The sequence below is a fragment of the Acinonyx jubatus genome, chromosome C2 (assembly GCF_027475565.1).
Source record: "Acinonyx jubatus isolate Ajub_Pintada_27869175 chromosome C2, VMU_Ajub_asm_v1.0, whole genome shotgun sequence".
NCBI lineage: Eukaryota > Metazoa > Chordata > Mammalia > Carnivora > Felidae > Acinonyx > Acinonyx jubatus.
Genome location: NC_069384.1, coordinates 5,274,246 through 5,293,564, shown reverse-complemented (window position 1 = coordinate 5,293,564; position 19,319 = coordinate 5,274,246). Strand labels below are relative to the sequence as shown.

At 43.5% G+C, this 19,319-nt stretch overlaps 1 protein-coding gene and 2 long non-coding RNA genes across 4 annotated transcripts in view; 1 reads left to right on the top strand and 2 right to left on the bottom strand.

Moving 5' to 3' along the window:
- Positions 1–19,319, bottom strand: part of DSCAM (DS cell adhesion molecule) — a 693,896-nt gene that overhangs the window by 372,122 nt on the left and 302,455 nt on the right. The window lies entirely within an intron of this gene.
- Positions 9,062–18,929, top strand: LOC128315104 (uncharacterized). Its single transcript, XR_008297518.1, has 3 exons — positions 9,062–9,908; positions 16,756–16,845; positions 17,367–18,929. It is a non-coding gene; the product is annotated as an uncharacterized LOC128315104 (long non-coding RNA).
- LOC128315103 (uncharacterized) lies at positions 17,259–18,901 on the bottom strand. The gene is made up of 2 exons (XR_008297517.1): positions 18,619–18,901; positions 17,259–17,489 (listed from the first exon to the last, which is right to left on the bottom strand). It is a non-coding gene; the product is annotated as an uncharacterized LOC128315103 (long non-coding RNA).

Sequence of the window (19,319 nt, the reverse complement as noted above, 5' to 3'; positions counted from 1 at the left end):
AAATGCTATCGTGAGTTCCCTCCACTTGGTGAACGCTTGGGGTCCCTCAATTTCTCCACCTGTTCACAGGAACGCTTGTGCTCCAGAGAGACGAGGCTGTGGCTAAGGTAGGAGGCGGCCGTCAGAAACTTCCAGCTTGAGCTGTGCTGATTCAATTGCTCTTTGGGGATCTCCGCTCGTCACACAAGGTCACACAGGGGGTCGCTTGATGACTGCGATACGCAGCACTCCTCACGTGAAATCCCACCCCGCTTCACGGAGCCAGTCCCCGTGCGCATGGTGGTAACAGCATCCTTGACTTTTAGCACCTCGCCGATAACACTATTAATCAAAGTGCGGATCTATGAAATGAGCCAAGTAGCTATATTTGGCTCTTTTTCATTCAGGAAGATGCTAAAAACAATGCAGAGAACCATTAAAAAAATGAGAGAGACCAAATTATCCACCGTAGAGTAAAAAATCGAATGTAATACTCTTGAATCAGCCTGCGTTTCTTCCAGGGCTCTTCAAGGCTCACTACGGAAGCTTTGCTGCGGATGTACTGCATTTCAAAAACGTGCAACCAATCCTATGAACCGCTCTGTGGTTCATCTCAAAGTCAAACGGGCATGGTCAAGGCTTCCTCACCACTCGTCTCAACTGCCAAGCTCGTGTGCACTGGGGCAGCGACAGCACCTATGGCATCTGGTTTTCAGATAAGCAATAAAGAATGGGTATCCCAGCAAATAAGATCCTCCCTTTGAAGGTTTCACACCGTCTCCTGGAACCTACGACTGCCCGTGGATTCCCTGATAAAGACAGAAAACGCCAATGGGAGCTGCTGACCCACTGCCCTCGTAGAGCAAAGAGGAAGCACGAAACCGTATTTGAGGATCAATTATTGACTGAAAGCAGCAACTCTGGAAGAGTTAGTAGCCCTTTCTACACACCAAAATGTCCGCACACCAAAATCTGTCCACATATACGGCCAAAGGAAAGGGTGGTTTTCTAGGAGGAAAAACATATTTTGACCTCACTGTATTAGCAAAATATTAACCCCAAGTATAATGTAGAAGATACTGGTTTGGTAGCAGTCAAAGGAGGAAAACAATGCATTTTTGCCCCACTGTTACTCAAACATTATCCACAAATATGAAGCATATCATTAGAGAAGCTATACTTTGATTTGAAAATAGACTTTCCTTGTTAAAATGGCATCAATCATTAGTAAATACCAGGGTCTGATTTCAGACAATAGTCTTATCATTGAGACAGGCAGCTCTTCTATTTGACTTCGAGATGACAGACACCACATTCAGATATTTACATACACCCTGCTGTTTTCATGTAGTAAACTCATGCATTTCGAATGTGTGCTTCTCATTGTTTAAAATAATTTTCATTTATAGGAGATGGTCAGATGTGCCCTTTAGACAGTCTGTTCCATGCCTCCTTACTGAACTGCTCTACCAAAGCACCAAACCCTGGAACTTCATGGCCAGAAATCCACAGGTTATGTGCTAAATGTAGTTGGGGAAAAAATGAGTGGAGATACATGTGTCACCCATTTTTTTTCCCTAAAGTGGAACAATCCTAAATCGGGCTATCGTATTTAATCTTGGCATAGGGAAGCATGCGTAGGGATCACACTAACAGGAACGGAAGGAGACTCTTTGGGCATTCACCAGTTGGAACTGTTTGACTTGGGAACGTAAATGGGCATTTGTTTTTGTAACTTTTGGAAAATAAATAAATGAATAATGAAGTTGATGAAACGGAATATGTTGAGATTCACGCTTTATCCACACCTTAAATGGGAACTACTATGTTATTCCTAACCCAAAGGGACAAAGTAGAAGATCCAAACAGCCTGTTTTTGCTTATTAGAATAACTTATTTATAATTGCTAAATGCAAACCAGTAATGGCACCAAGATCCCAAGGATAGATTACTTTAATCAAATTTAAAATATGCTGACTAAATAGTCTGGCATTTAAACGCGCAGAAAAACAAGAGTTCAATAGAAGGAATAAGGGCAGAATGATGCATTTCTGAGTAAAGGTTTGGTTACTAAGTAGTAAGGATTTGGTAAAAATGGAACCAGGGCCTGAACAAGTTAAGCTGCTAATGTCTGAGACACAGAGTTGTCATGGCTTCCTCTTCGAATTGCAACTCGTTCTCATGAGAAAATGTCATTCCCTGCTCTCCTGAATTCTACCTATTTTGGAAGATGATGTTTTTCAATGAGACTCACGTGTTACACGGGAAACGGAAAGGCTTTTGTTCGACCCTGTTTCCAAGAGCACAGTCATCTATAGCCATAAAGCCAAGAAAATAAAGCACCAAGCAGAATTTAAAAGGAGTACGGACAGTAAGCCCAGACACCCAAGATGATGTCACACCTGGCGCCTGGGTGGCTCAGTTGGTTAAGCATCTGACTCTTGACTTTGGCTCAGGTCATGATCTCACAGTGCATGAGCTATTAGCACAGAGCCTGCTTGGGATTCTCTCTCTCCCTCTCTCTCTGTCTCTCTCAAAATAAACAAACAAACATTTCAAAATAAAACAAAGCCTTGCTACCATTCCCCAGCAACCTACTGCTTAGCAAAAGGTCTTTCTCCAAGACTGCTTCTCTTTTACCCATAAGGCTGGAGAAAGAGCGGGTAGACATCTGCCCACTTTCAGTGGCCTTAGGAGATTTGACTTTCCGTTCTTCACCAGGAGGGCGTTGAAGGAGGAATGACGTCTCCTCTTTGTGCACTTCACTCAGAGCCAGGGGCCTGTCCCTGATTTCCCAGGGGGCCTGCACATGCTCACCCCAAGGGCAAATGTCAACACGCAGTGGGTGCAGATTGACAAGGAAGAGCAGACACGGACACGGACGCAGACCCGCTCGATATGCAGCGCCTCACATACAGCGGCCAGCCAGTGCAAACTGTTAGATGATCAAAGAGGATCACATTAAAAACCAGGAACAAAGGCTCAAGCACGATGACTTCATAAGCTGTGAAGTTATAAAAACGGCATATGCACATTTCGAAGCAAAACAAAACCAGACCGGAAAGCAAATTTGTAAGAAATGCTTGGAATTTTTTTTTTTCTGAAGGACTCTAAAACTAACCCCTGAACATTAAAAACAACAACAAAAAACAATCGCTACGACATCGCTAATGGACAGAGCTAAACCTAATATGGTAATAAAGTATGGGCCATACTTCAATCAAAGGCAATCAAATTTAGGGGGAAATTTATTAGTTTCGGAGGGGCTAGTACTTGTATCACTAATATTCTAGCTATGTAGTCGGACATGTCTAGATATTGCCTTCTAATTAATCTTTTTTTATTTCATTTTTATTTTTTTAAGTTTTTATTATTTTTTATTTTTGAGAGGGTGAGGAGGGGTAGAGAGAGAGGGAAAGCAAGAGAGAATCTCAAGCAGGCTCTGCGCTGTCAGCATGGAGCTCGATGCAGGGCTCAGACTCACAAATTGTGCGATCATGACCTGAGCCGTAATCAAGAGTCGGACGCTTAACCAACTGAGCCACCCAAGCACCCCTAATCTTTCTTTTCGGAATCAAAATAGAGCTGAAGTTTTAAATAATAAGTTGTTCAAGAACTAGTATCATGCTTATTTACCTATTAAAACAAAAGTCAGAAATTTTGGTTTCAGAAAAATCACATCATGGTTGTTCTACAGTCCAAACACTCCATAAAATCCGCATTTTTATTTATTTTTTAAGTTTACTTATTTATTTTGAGGAAGAGAGAGAGAGAGAGTGTGTGAGCAGGGGAGGGGCAGAGAGAGAGGGAGACAGAGAATCCCAAACAGACTCCACACTGTCAGCACAGAGCCCAAAGTGGGGCTCAAATCCATGAACTGTGACATCGTGACCTGAACTGAAATCAAGAGTCAGATGCTCAACCAACTGAGCCACTCATGCGTCCCAAAATTCCAATTTAAAAAAATTTATCAGAAACATTTTGTATTGTGCATACATGTATTAATAATAAAGATCAGGTTTATTTGTATAGATAATAAAATTCTATGAATTTATGTAATTCTGTATGTGGTATATTACTTTACAGTTTATAAAGTGTTTTCACAGGTCCTCAGCTACACCCAAGAAAGGAGAATGGAAAAGAGCAAATATTTCTGTGTCCATTTTACAGATAAAGAAATATAGTAGAAATTTTCTGACAGCCCCAAGGAAACACAGCTGTTAAGGACTGATGTTAAAAATACATTTTCACATAAATACAATTAAAACTTCAAATAATTAAGCTTAAGGCAAGTTATTACATGAATTTCTTTATCAGAGTAACACGTGAGAGTTCCCTTTGAAAAAGAAATACTCTAAATGCCATGCATGTTACTTAACACAGATAAGCAAAATAAACATGATCTGGGTTGAGCAACTTTACCACTTCCTCAAGGAAAAGCTTTCATCAACTACAAAAAAATGGAAAGGATTGAACCAAAATCAGATCACTAATGTCCCTTTCAGCTCAAACACCCCACAAGTTTATGAATTTATAATTCTCATCGGATAAAGTTAGGGTCTTTTACTTCCACCAAAACTAGCCCCTTGCCCCTCTGACTACATATCAACTGCCACTTTGCCACCTAGCAGGTATCAGATTGAGGTATTGTTTTTATCAAAAAAGGGCTTGCACACAGAAAGAAGTCCTCTAGAATGAGAACAGAGAGGGAGACAGGCTGCACGGTTTTGCAATAGGATGGCGAATGTGCTTGAATCAATCGCACAAAGATCTCCTTCCAGCCGAACTCCATTCAGTGATTGCAAAGGAGAAGAAAGGCATTTTGTCCATCCTACCCTAACTGAGCCCTGTTATTTGTCACTCACAAAAATGATTGAGTCGATTTTCTTTCTCATCTATTCGTTCACAAGTGTTAATTTAACACCTACTCAGTGTAGTCCCTCTGCTGTTCGTTGGGGATACAATGGCAAGTAGACAGGCATCCTCACTGTCCTTCCCAATCTTACATCTATTACTTAGAGCTGTTGGAAATGTGGCCATCTCGTGATGTTCTGGAGTCTAAATGGGCAGAGAGAGCAAAATTCAATAGTCGTCAAAGCTTGAAAAAGAAAGGGAAGAGGAGAGCGTGCCAGGCTTTCTTCACACCGCATTATTCCATGTCACTGATCACCAGGAGAAATGTTATAGATCTGTCCTCTAACTGGACAGCGTTTGGGAAGCATCAGCTTCTGACTACTTGGTTATTTTAACGGAAAGAGTCATCAGCTTGTAGTTTTAAATAATCTTTAAATATTACTGCACATTTTACCTTTTTGTAGTGAATTTATATCATTTTCTAGTTATAAGCTTTGGGAGTAGTAGTCTTTAGCCTTTCTGGGTCACGCCTGGATAGTGCCTGTGCATTAGCACAATGAACTGCGTCCCTGGTGGCCGCTCTCAGAACTTCAGGGAGGGGACAGCAGATCTGTCCAGTGCTGACTATTTCCTCCAAAATTTCTCTGACAACAAGGCCCGATGGGGCATCAATGGGGCTCTCATGTTCCCCTCCTCTAACTGTTTCTTACTACACCTTTCTTTTTTTCTCTCACTAGTGTTTGTCTGTCTTCTGGCATGCTTCTGTCTTCTATTACATACTCTAATTCACTCAACATACCTTCTCTTCCTGTCTTTTCTTCTTTGCCATGAATACCACTAAATCTCACGCTGTGTAGAGAGGTAATTCTTAACCACAGAGAACACAGATCATAGTGGTAGATGGTGAGGTCACACAGTGTCTCTAAAGAGATGTCATTTGTAGGGCACCTGGGCGGCTCAGTCAGTTAAGTGTCTGACTTCAGCTCAGGTCATGATCTCACGGTTCATGAGTTTGAGCCCCATGTTGAGCTCTGTGCTGACAACTTGGAGCCTGGAGCCTACTTTGGTTTCTGGGTCTCCCTCTCTCTCTCTGCCCTTCCCCTATTTGTGCTCTCTCTCTCTCCCCCTCTCTCTCAAAAATAAATAAACATCTAAAATAATAAAAAATAAAGAGATGTAACTTGCCCCTGGACAGAAAGAGGTGGGTGCTTCAGGGCATCTTGCCAAGACAGGATGGAAATTACCACCTCCAAACATATGTGCACACTATTTACATCCCAGTGCAGGAACCACAATGGTTAAGAAAATAAACTCCATCTTGGGAACAAACAAAAACCTAAGAGCAAAAACACGCATATGGGTGTTGAATACATGGAGAGAATACAAGAAAAATAACATATTTAGAAGGAGAACTTAAAAACTGGAAAATGTATGCAACAATGAAGAAAACATAAGTGCAGTTGAAAATAAAGTATTTTCCAGAAACCAAACTCTACACCGGAAGAGGTAACAGAAAAGCACTTCATAAACTTTCAACACTCTGGTCTCAGAACTGCTCGCTAAACAACGCAGTGATAGACGGTATACAGAATCCACACGGAAGATCCGAGGCCATTTGTGCAAGCGGAGGCAGGCATCGGCTGGGTGTGAACTAGGAGGCACACAATTCTCTTCAAAAATTTGCCTTTCAAAACATGAAAGCATCATCTTGAAATAATTTAAGAGAAACAGGGCAAGTACGAAGAAAATCCAACAACCGTCCTCCTTGTTCCCAAAGAATTAGGATAAAGCTGCTGCCTCAGTCCCTTGTACTCTGTTTACAATTCCTGAATCACCTTTTCTCTCACCGTATGTCGTCACTGAGCCAGGGAGCCATGCGATGCATCATCAGCCCGGGGAACATGAACGAGGTTCTCCTGTTAATTTTCGTGATATGTACTCATTCCTCTTAAAACGTGGCTCATGGTTAAAACTCTGGATTATTAAGAAAATGCCCCAGGCTCTAACTCAACACATCAGAATATAAAAGATTATTGTCTCCTTACTTAAAGTAAACCATGGAACTTCTGGATCTCTGTTTTCTCCTCTAGATGTTACATAAAACCAATACGAATTTTCAACAAACAACAGTCAGACAATGTAGGTTGCACCAGTACGTGTATATGTATGTATGTATGTGTGTGTGTATATATATATATTCTCATGCTCTATGACAATATCCAGTGATAAGATTAAAAATGCCAAAATGGATTGAAATATTAAAGTTCTTTTTTCTTTATGGAGCACGGTAATAGCATGTACAAACAGACCCTGCAGAAGAATTTACTTTTATTCCTTGTTTTCTCTCTCGTACTAGTAAATATAACATAAATACATAATGTGTGTTAAATAATGGTGGTTATTAGACCATTCTTAACACAGAGCTTCTGAAACCCCAGATACATAACAGAGCTTATGAAATCCCAGACATTCTTCTCCAAAGGACCTTCTGAAGGGAACAATCCATCTTAGATATGAAAACGTTGAGTATGACACCTGATCATTTAATCCTGAAACAGTGGCAAGGGTACAGTCTGGGAAGAGACGGTGAAATACTGTTTCCAAGAAGAGGCAGTGTGCAGAAGTTATTTCTATTTTTGCTTAAAGAGCGAGTTCCCAGCCTTTAGAAAAAGCTAGACCTCCAGTCCTTACAAGTTCATCCCTTCTATGGCTTTCGTCACACAGCAGAAACCTCTCTACTGTTACTGTGAAATAGCAAAGAGCTTTTTCTGAACGCATCCCTTTTCTGAAGTGGAAATCATTTCCAAAGCAATGGTTTCTTACCTCTGTTTCTGAAAATCTGAAAATGGTCACTTCATCAAAAGCTATGTACTCCCACTACTCTTTAACTTACAATTTTGAAACCATACAAAGTAAGGGACGGTTACGAAAATAGCAGGGTGATCCGCAGTATACCTTTCACTTAGCCTGGCCACTCGCTGACAAAGTGCCACCTGCATCACCACTGTCACTTCCTCCAAGAGTGACACAGCCATTGCTGCTGCCGAACAATTTAAAAAGTATGTTGCGCACCTGATGCCCGTTTTACCTCAAATCATTCAACGTTATCTCCTAAGAGTAAGGATAGGCTTTGATAGAACCACGGAAAGATGAACAACTTCAGAAAACTAAGATTTTATTAGGAGTGTCTTTGGTTTTAAGAGGTGGTGTCATTAAATTCCAACCTAAGGTCGAAATGTTTTTCCTTCATATAAACCAGTCTTTTCTGACTCCCCATGCCAAGGAACCACACAGGGTAAAAGCTTCTGAGGGCAAGAATGTGTCTTCTGTATTCTCCCCCAGAGCCCCAGGACAGCTTTATACCTAGAACATGCACAGACAGTATTTGCTGACTGCGGGAGTTACTCTTTGACCCATGCTAATGCCTGCCGAGCATCTTGTGTGTCCAGAACAAATATAGGAAGTGATTCTCCACTGTGTTTATTATCAGTAACGTTGACATAACCCATCTCTTTGGGAGCTGATGCATTTTTTTAAAGGATAATATTAAGCATTTTCCCCCCCACAGGTAACCCTCAAACATTACCGTAACTCTTGAGTTACTTTTAAATGTGCTGGGCATTTGTGCCACTGGTTTGGGTTTTTAGTATCTATCCACTATCCCTGGAGAGTTAGTTACCCATGGGTAACACCCAATGATAAGGGCAGTTATTATTCTAGGTTGGTTATGGGACTATTGAATCATGTTATCCTTTTCCCTCCCTTCGCTATCATAAACCAATCAATCAATCAATCAATCAATCAATCCTCTTTCAAAAGACAAGCAACACTCTCCAAACTGATTTCTATTAAAATTAATTTTTTAATAACTGCTCGGTTTTATCACGACTTCCCCAAATGCTAATTAATTCTAACTCTAAGCTATGTAATTATAATACTTGTGCTGAAATACAAATTATCTGGTGCCCCTGGGGTGAACAAGTTAGAATGTATTTCATGTTCCATTCAGCTATTTCTGAGCCCGTGGAAACAATGGAGCAGCCCCTGGCTGGCACCCCTCCCCCAAGCACTGGCAAGTCCTGCTCCTTCCTCTTTAGCAGGGAGACAGGAGCGGAGCTGACAGCTGGCATCCCATCAGTTAATGCCCATCTCCGTGGGGCTGGGAGGAACGGTGGCCTGCCAAGTTATTTTTGGCCAGAACCTTCAGGAGCCTTCATTTAGTCCGTGGCCTAAGTGGCCGCGATATACCTGCAGAATGTGAATTGACGTTGCTATGGAAATAGAACAACTCTTCCTGATTCTGTCAAAATCCATCTCTCTCTGTGACCAGGCAGGGGTCAGAAAGGAAAGAAACGCCAGCCCAGGGAGGAAGCAGGAGGAGGGGAGGGTCTCTGCAGCGCCCTACGGTGTTGGAGAAATCCAAATGGCTCTTTCTGCTAAGATACACACACGTTACTGCCTTTAGGGTCCAAATCTCTCTCTCTCTCTCCCTCTTTCATCCCATCTCTCTCTCTCTCTCTCTCTCTCTCTCTCTCTCTCTCTCTCTCTCCTTCTCTCTTCTCTACTCTCTCCTGTCTCTCTTACTCTCTAGCGCTCTTTCTCCCCCCTCCCTCTCTCTCCCTCTCTCTTTTCTGTTAGCGCTTTTTTCCCCCTAGAACCTAAGACCAACCTTTGCTGGCCTGCCCCATACCATCAACCCAGGTGATAACTAAACCATCCAATTTGAGCATTTCCACGATGCTATTTAATGTTCTGTTTTCAGTCATTTTTTGAGAGAGAGAGAGAGAGAGAGAGAAGGAGGGGAGACAGAGAGGCAGAGAGAGAGAGAGAGAGAATCTTAAGCAGGCTCAATGCCCAGGGCAGAGCCCCGACTTGGGGCTCGATCCCACAACCATGAGATCATGACCTGAGCCAAAATCAAGAACTGGACCCTCAACCAACTAAGCTACCCAGGCGTCCCTTTGTCTTCAGTGTGGATAGGCATTAGCCCATTCTGTCTGGACCTAAACATAAACGTAATGACTTAAGCAGCTGAAAGTAAGGCTGTGGATATAAGAACAGCAAATAAATACAAGGTAACCCCCCCCACCCTCCTCCTGCCTTCGGGTTTACAAAACCTGTTGTTCTGTGGTGGTTCAGGGACCTGCAGCCCTGTGCTGGCCTGAGCCTTAGCTCTTGAGACACAGGAGGGACCGCTGGACATGTGCTGTCTGTGCAATCAGGCTCTCCATTCCCTTGCCACTGGGTACCTGTAGCAGCAGCCGGCTCTTGCTTTCCTGAATCCAGCCCCTTGGTCTCACCCTGAAGCACCTGTTTGGCCCTGCAGGTGGCCCTGAGCCTCAGCTATAGTCCCAGGCTCTGGATTGATAAATTCTGGTGCACAGAGATACTGGCATTTAATGCAGAGGGAGGGTATGCCCAGAATTTGGTGGGGCAGGTATGTGTACACACACACACACACACACACACACACACACACTCTATTGGTTCTATTTTTCTGGAGAACCCTAATATGATACTTATTTGCTTGAACAACAAACCTAAGCAACAATAACAAACAGGCACCTTTGAAACTTCCATCACCTGGGTAATTTAGATCACGAAGCATGTGCCTTACCCTTCTTGCATTCTCTGGATCCCAACATTTATAGCTCCTGACTCCTAATACCCATGAATACATATATTATTTCAGACCTCTCATCTATTTCAAGACATATAACTACTCTGAGCCAATACATTGCCCGAATGGCATTAGCCTTGGCCCTACATTATGCATGCAGTAGATTAGTTCTTCTCAACGCAGGGATAAATTTCCACCAGAAGAAATTCTGTGAGCCATGGACCTATAAACTTCAAGTTAAATTTCAGGGGTGACCTGAAATGCCCACACATCGATACATGTGTCAGGCTTGCATGTCGGTAGCTCTGCCTTACTGTAAATATCCTCCTCCTTCTAGAGAAAGTGATGCTCTATAATCATAGCAAGTCAAATGGAGGGTGAGGTTAAACACAATGCTACTATATTCCAGCAAATACTTTTCCCCTGAAAGTGTGTCAAAATCAAAGATTGCCGTCAACAATTTAAATGTCCTAAATGTATTTACAGTTTTGTACGTTCTTGAGGGGGCAAAACACACAAACAAAAACACCAACAAACTGAGACTGGATGAAGATGGTGTGTATGAAAATCATCACCAATGATTACGTTTGAATTAGCGCACGATAACTGAGCTGAAATGGCCCTCGTTTGCTTAGCTTCTAGCAGATTCTAACAAAATAAGACCACAAGAGGCTCTAGAAACACCCTCTCTCTCTGTGGTCTTACAATACTCTTACAACCCTTACTGTACCTAGAATACGGGTTCTCAATGGGGGGCAATTTTGTACTCCAGAGGACATTGGGTTAATATATTTGGAGACATTTTTGGTCACAAGTGGGAGTGGGAGAACGGGTGATACTGCCATCTAGTGGGTAGAAGCCAGGGATGCTGCTAAGTATCTTGTAAAATGCACAGGACAGCCCCCCTAGCCCGTTAGCAAAGAATTATCTGGCCCCGAATGTCAACAGTGCTCGGGTTGACAAGCATTCTAGAACAAAACTAGGCATAAAATATGTGCTTTCCATGGGTATGTGCTATAATTAAACTGAAGAGGGAGACAGAACTCTTGATTAAATCGAGGTCAGGACTAGGCAGTTAGTAGATAGAAAACTGGTATAAATTCAAAGTGCAAAATGCATGCAGGTCTCCTTAGGAGAAGAGCTAAGCAAACAAAGCCCATGTCAGTTCAGTTATCATGTGCTAGCTCAAATCAACAAGAAGGGATAATAGCAATGCAATTTGTTCCACTTGATTATCGTTCATTTCGCTCAACAGGGAAGTCAGATTTGATGTTCACGATCATCAACCACAAATCCTACAAAATGTATTTAATAAGAATGCAATGTAGTTTTCAATGCCTTCATTAATTTAATTTTTCCCCTTTGAAACAATAAACACTGATAACTAAACCTAAGTCACGTTATCTCTTTGGGCTTCAACTCCCCAGTTTTCAAACTGGAGAGTTGTACTTGGTGAGTCTTTTCAAACTGGAGTTCACGGCCCCTTGCTGGTGCATGACAAATATTTTCCCTTGGAAAGGAAACAAAATTGATCAACTGATGTCTATAGTTGGTCGGGGGCAAAACAACTTTCATTTGAAAAGATATGTGCACCCCTATGCTTATTACAGCTTGATTTACAGTAGCCCAGATATGGAAGCAACCCAAGTGCCCATCTGTAGATGAACGGATAGAGAAGATGTGGGATACACATGTGCAAGAGAATATCTTCAGCTATAAAAAAGAATGAAATCTTGCCATTTATGACTACATGGACGGACCTAAAGGGTACTATAAAATAAAGACAAATACCATATCATTTCACTTATATGCAGACCCTAAAAACCAAAGCAAGCAACCAACAAACGAAAGACAGAAACAGATTCATAAGTACAGAGAACAAATGTGGCTGCCAAAGGGTAGGGGTATGGGAAGATGGGCAAATTAGGTGGCGGAGATTAAGAGGCACAAACTTCCAGTTTTAAAATAAGTCATGAAGATAAAAAGCAGAGCACAGGGAACAGAGTCAGTAACGCAAAGAGTGTCTCAAGAATTTGAATAAATGTGAGAGCTTAATCTGATGAACAGAATTTGGTTTATAACAAAACATGTCACATCTACCTTAAAAAAAATTACTAGCGGCAGTTTGGGTCCTTAAGAAAACTGATCATGAACAACTTAAAAGTTAGAATTTTCATGAACAAATTCTCCCAAAGTAAACTTTTTAAAAATTTGGTAATTTTCAACACAAGTAATCAAAAAAAAATCTAAAATCGGGAAAAGCAACAGAGAGATATTAAAAAAACTTTTATTGTTAGTGTGGTTATGGGAGAACACCACACATGAGAATTCTCTTTCTTCCTTTTCTATGTCTTTATTTCTGAACTTCTCCACAATATTACTAGCGCAAAAATACTAATGCAAAGAAGTAACACAACGAGTATTTGTAGAGTGAAGTCTTCCCCCCCACTTTTCTGCTGAGATTGATTAAGGAATTTACAATGTTAGATTTTGTTAAAGTTTAGATAATTGTAAAAATTGTACTGCGTATGTATTATATATACATATAAATCTTAACTTCTCTTAATATATAAAATCTTAACTCTATGTTAAGATACACATAAATATAAACAATAAAATATAAGCATTTTGTAGAGTTAAGCTTTTCCAGCATTTTGCGGGGGGTGGTGTTGCCATTTATTAATAATCAGTGCAATCTCTTGGTATACAATATGTCAGCTAAACACAGAATTTGGGCCAGCAAACTTACTCATTCATTTTTTATTCAGTTTTTCTGGTCAAAGGTGACTTATTTGGCTCAGGGAAAAAAAAACTTCATAGATACCTATGGAATTTAAGCACATTATGTTAATCCACATGACGTTGATACAAGTAATAATGCTCCCGAGATCCCAGAAGAGTTCATGAAAACTTCACAAATAAGAATGTGCACTTCACCACTTGTGTTGGCAGATGGTGTTCCCAAAGTGGATCTTTATTCACGGTGTATTTATTTCATGCAAATATATGCATATAATAGGGCATCCAATAAATATACCTGGGAACATAAAACTAAAGAGCGACGCCATGCCCCCAGGGTTTGAAAGAGTCGGTCTCCCTGTTTTCTGTCTAGCAGAGGGCAGGGGTGCATTTAGAACAGATCAGAATAGATCATTACAGAATGTGGGGCTTTGTGTCACAGGACCCAGACTGCCATGAAACAAACACTATTTGGGTAAGAAGAACATGTATACATTGCTGATAAACTCTTCCGTGAATGTATCAGTGGTTTGCTAAGATATTCAAACAGTCAGTTTTTGGTGGCCTTTGATTTTTATCACCCAGCCTTCTGCACACCCAACAACATCTTGGATCCCAGCAACTACTGGTGTGATCGTCATTTCCTCTTCTCTCCTGTTCTTTCCTGTTTTGCTTACTTGCTCTCCATTTCCACAATGTTCATCCATCCTCTGGGCGCTCAGCCCTGCCGAGCTCAATGCATCTTTCCCCAGCACACTTTGTTCCTCTGGCCTATCCTCTCCCTTTGGGGGCAACGTATTCCGTGGTTGGGATGGCGCCTCGTCCAGCCAAAAAGAGCACGGACTTTAGAGTCAGATTTAGTTCCTGGCTGTGTGGCCTCACAAAGTTCACTTCATGCTGTGAGGCACCTGTGTTCCAGTTCTGGCCAAGAGGGGTCCTACTGCAAACAGCTGCACCCCTGTACCTGAGAGCCTTCTCTCACCAGCAGTCAGGACAGCGAGCGTTGGGGGGTCAAAGTCCCCAGGAAGAGCTCTCAGCCACAGATACGGCAGGTTCCTTGTCTGTCAGGTATGATCATTCCTTAAGGGTAATCCACCAGGTCTCTTGGGGTTCCCCAGGTGGGACTGAGCCCCCATTACGAATGGCAGTAACTCATTGCACAACACTCACGTCATTGCCTTCTTTCCTTTCCTGTCTCCCTTCCCTAATTCCTTAGGATATTTTCTGGGACTGCCTCTGAAATGAACTGCTTGCACTCAATTTCTTATCTTGGGGTCTCAGGGAAGCCCCATCAGCTGCTCAAATGGGACTGGTTCTAGATGCAGAGCTGGGATGTCCCTACGGCTGATCACGTGGCAGGGACCATGTGTTTTCAGGAGAGACCTGAATGTGGAGGAGAGGGCAGGATATTGTTCACGCTGCATGTGACTTAGCACAAGGCCAAGCCTTCCAGGGAAGCTCTACTGCCCCAAATGATCTCCACCCCTTTTCCTGGCTTCTTCAGGCCAGGGATGTGAGGGCTATTCATGGGGTCCTGGTCTTATGGACCCTGGTCCTGTGATCAGAATATTAATTAAACAGAACTGTTCCATTGCTCTCCCCTTTCTAGCTATGTAGAGACAAGGCCATCTTCCAGGAGAGGGTTGGGGTGAGGGTTGGCATGGCAGGTGGATGGGATTTGGAGTCCTGGAGATAATGAAAGTAGTCTGAGAACCAGCTAGAAAGCCAGGAACTATGCTGACTGAGACACTCTGGAGAGAACCACAGACAGGGGCTTTGTGTCTCACGATGACCTATGTGATGAGGAAGAAGTCACGGTGTGCCAGCCTCCAACTGGGACTTTCAGAGACCTTAAACACCTTCTCTCTCCCTGAACCTTGCTGAGATGCCCCACGGACGAGCCCCCGCTAGGCTGCTGATGACAAGAAGTGAATGGAGCAGTTCCTTCCATCACACCAAAACACAGCTTGGCCATCGCCCAAAGCAGAGCCACCTTGCTGACAAGCGGCTGGACCCAGACTCATGCATGCCCCAGCCCGGGTGAGCCCAGCCCAAACCGCCAACCTGCAAAGGCACCAGCCGAACAGATAGCCCTTGTTTTAAGCCACTGACTTTTGAGGTGGTTTCTTCCACAGGCGTGGGTAACTGAAACGCCCTGGCACAAATTCAGCGTTTTCATTCAGCAGTGCCGGTTCTGGCTGTCATAGCTACTGGTTCAAAGGAAGCCTGAAGCCACTCTTGCCTCCCAGGGAGGAATCCTGTGTGAAAGCCTGAGACAGGACCCCCGTGTGGGACTCTCCTTTCTCTCTGAAGAATGCGCTACTCGGAGCTATGAGAACGTGAGAGCAAGCCTCTCGTCCAGACATCCCCGCGATTTCCACAGTGTCTAGTGACACAGGTTTGCAGCCATGCTCCCTCTTTGTGTCCCAAGATATCATGGCCCCATTTTAAAACTCCAAGCCCAAAAGTGATCCTTCAGCACTGGGCTGCTTCAGTGCCAGAGACTACAATAGTCCTCAAAGTCCTCAGGACGATCTGGTAAGTTACCATCGATTTTCGTTCACAAAGCTCTCCATGATGCGCGCGTGGCCAAAGCCACGACTCCTGGGCCACGGTGAACGGTGAATGCTAGAATGCCATTCCATGTGGAATTCTCTTCTTTCTCGCATGTGGCTCAAATAAGATACAAGAGACACAAGGCAAGACTCACCACATGAAGCTAAGGACTAAAGCAGTACATCTAAGAACATCATGGGATCGCTTTGCTATATTAATTCCCGGCCTCTGATATATTGTTACACGTATTTAGAAAATGTAAAATATAAGCATTTTTTTTTTACAAATAGAATATGCATAAACATTTGCTCTGGATTTTCTAGGACAGCCCTGGCTTAAAATATCCCTTCCCAGTATTTACCGGATGGTGTTATTCCTTGACCTAAAAGAAAGACGGCTTAGCTATGATCTTCATGTTTAGATACTGTGGGCACCATTGCCCTACGTTACTGATAAATTGTGAGTGTTCGTGCCTCATATTTCTAGTTCCAGGCTCGGTTCCTTAAAGCCAGAGGCTTGAGAAATGCCCTTATGTCTCTCCTCCCCTGCTGCGAGACAGTTATTGTGTCCTTTGTTTTTGCTGAGTTAGTCTCGAGAAATCACCTTGTAAAGCAATGTCTCTGGTTTCAGAATTCAGGAAGACAGCTGGTGTAGCAACAATCAGTCGGGGTGAGTAGCCAGAGAATCCTCATAGGTATGCTTCGAGACATAGTTTACCCTTAGCAATGTCAAGGCTTTCCATTTTGGGCCCCTCTTTTTCGAAGCATGCCATGACACTCACCTTTGGGAAGGTTCCTGAGCGAGTCACCAGAAAGCTTTTACCACACCTTCCAGGGCTAAAAGGCACTGACGAACATCCATCACGAGTTTTGTGTGTTTCTATTACAGAACGTGGTGGGGTTCCTTGGTGGCTGCTAAAATAGTTTGGGTTTTTTTTTTCCTCTTGAATAGGAATTATGTTTGCAGAGATTTTACTCCAAGGTCTAATGTTTGCTTGTGTTGATTAGGAGCAACCTTATCTTAAAAGTCCTGGATCCTTTCAAAGCCTTCCAAAGCCACATGGATCTCCTTAATACTAAGAATTCAGCCGATCAAAGGTTTGTATCCGGACCCTCAGAGACTGGTGGTCATTTCTGTCTGTCAGTGGATATGTTACAATCATCTCTCTCACATCAGCTCCTACCCAACCCTAATCTTACTGGATGAGAAAGATTCGAGGTAAATTTCTAAGCTCCTTAGCCATTTAGGTATAAAAGGGCTTTAAGAATGTTGCCCGCGTGTCTGAGTTTGGAAGAAATGCTCATAACCACCTTAAAAACCTACCTTGCTTCTTCGAGGGAATATTTTTTTTCACTATAAAATATCAGAGGATTAGGATAACCCTTGGCCATCTCTCCCTCTGCTACCTGTCCTTCTTCTCTTTTATGCAGGAAAAACAAAACAAAACAAAACTAAGAACCTTTATCTACCTAGAAAGCATAGTTACAGGATGCAATAAAGTTTATGGAAACAGGATGGCCATTTTTTATTTGCTACTGCCCCCAGCAATACTTTGAAGAGACAGTTTCTACATTGGAGATATACTGTCTTAACTCTGAGGGTGCTGTTTATTTTCAAGGGATGCGTCACCAACAGGATGAAATAACACACACCAAACTGTTGACAACTGCCCCAGCTCCATATATAATTGGACCTCGAGAGGGGCTGGACCAAGCAAAAGACACCAACCAGCACCTGGAAACTGTGAAATACAAGTTCAGTTCGAAGAAAGAAAACACCATCAGTTCTCCCAATATTGTTTATCTTTTTAGAATAGCCGTCCTTATTCTGGACTTGATCGTCCTCTTCTCTTTAGAATCACACACAGACTTGACCAAGGGTCTCCATCTGACCCTTGTTGGTAAATAAGAGTGTGGTAGAAAACCCTTTCTTGTGGTGGAGAAAGGATTCCCACCCTTTGAGGTGACCAGTTGTCTACGATTTATCCATTGGGAAACTCTGATTTCAGGTGATCCCTCTAACTGCTTTTGCACTGAAAGTAAAACCCTTTGACCCATTTTATGCCATGTTAGGAAAATTCTGAATTATCCCACATCCACCCTATAAATGGACTCAACTGCCTGATTTACAATAGCAAATAACCTATTTTCCTAGAGAAAATGTGTTGTCTCACATACAAAGACAGTCTCCCCTCCACCAAGAAATCCTGGAGATACTTCAACATCAACCTCCCAACACCACACTCCTCCTTCTCCACCCAAAACCCACACTTCGCCTGGTTCCCTCCATGGGGGTTCCCACCCAGTTCCCAATAAAGAGGTCACCTCGCCCTCCCTCTTTTTCCTTCTCCCTGTCTGTCAGCATCCGTGGTGCCACCAAGTCCATTCCACTCTCTGCCGCGTCATCTCTCAGCTCTGCCGGAGTCCTGTCCTCTGTCCTCTGGGTCAGGCTCCCCACAGCTCTCACCTGCATTATGACTCAAGCATCACCCCACTTCGGGAGCTGGCCAGCCCCTTGCTCCCAACCACTTGCTACACCGCAGGCAGAGTGGAAGTTTATGTTGCAAACGTGATTGTGTCTCCCCAGCAGTGACGTGTCTGTGTCTCCTTAACGCCAACAGGACCATTACTGTGGCCCCCGGGACGCTGCAGGGTAAGTGCCTGCTGGCATCCACAGCCTCCCTCTCTGAACCTGATCCGTCCCCTCCCCCACACCCTTCCCCACCTCAAGCACACCACACTCTCTTTCTCCTTCAGGTCCCCTCTGCCTGACACCCTGCCCGTGTCCCCATATCTGTCTCACTCCACATCTCCCCCTGTACGTGAGTGTGCCTGCCTTTTCCTACAGGGGACATGCCCGCGGGTCCTGACCATTTCTTCTCCTGGCATCAGCACACCTCGTCGTCTCACTGGAGCCTTGCAGGTGTCACCGCCTGCCCTGCAGACAAGGCCTATGTCAGTGTCTCCCACTCTTGGGCTCCATGCCTGGAAGCTTCTGGCTCACGGAGGGGCTGCTCAGGAAGCGTGGGGCAAATGGAGGACAATGTGGATTCCACCAGAGAATTCCACCAGAATTCCACCAGAACTCCAGGGAGCGCAAGGAAGCAGGCAGAGGTGTCCACCCTGATCCCCGAACCTTCTCCACCAGAGGGGGCCCCACGCGTGGGAGGAAGCAGGGCTCTGGCCATTAGAACCCGAGCCACGGGTTCTAAGGTCATGTAAATTGAGTGGCTCCAAACAAATGTTGTTTTATATAAAAAAGGTGTTGTAGACACTTTATATAAAGAAATTCCTTCTGGGTTCACAATGGTGGGCAACAAGGAGAATGAACAATGAGGCTAAAATACTAACAAATTTCAGATAAGGCAGCTATGGTTTCCAGTAAAACCAATGGTTAATCCTATCTGCCTGCCCCCGCCACACACACCTAAATCCTCTCCACTGTTTTGCAGCAGATCCCTCTGGATCTATTCTAGGCACTAGGCATATGTCACTGAAGGATCAGGAGACACCCCCCCCCCCCCGGATAAGAGGGACACGGATGCCAAACAAGATAAAGGAGTGTGTGAGGC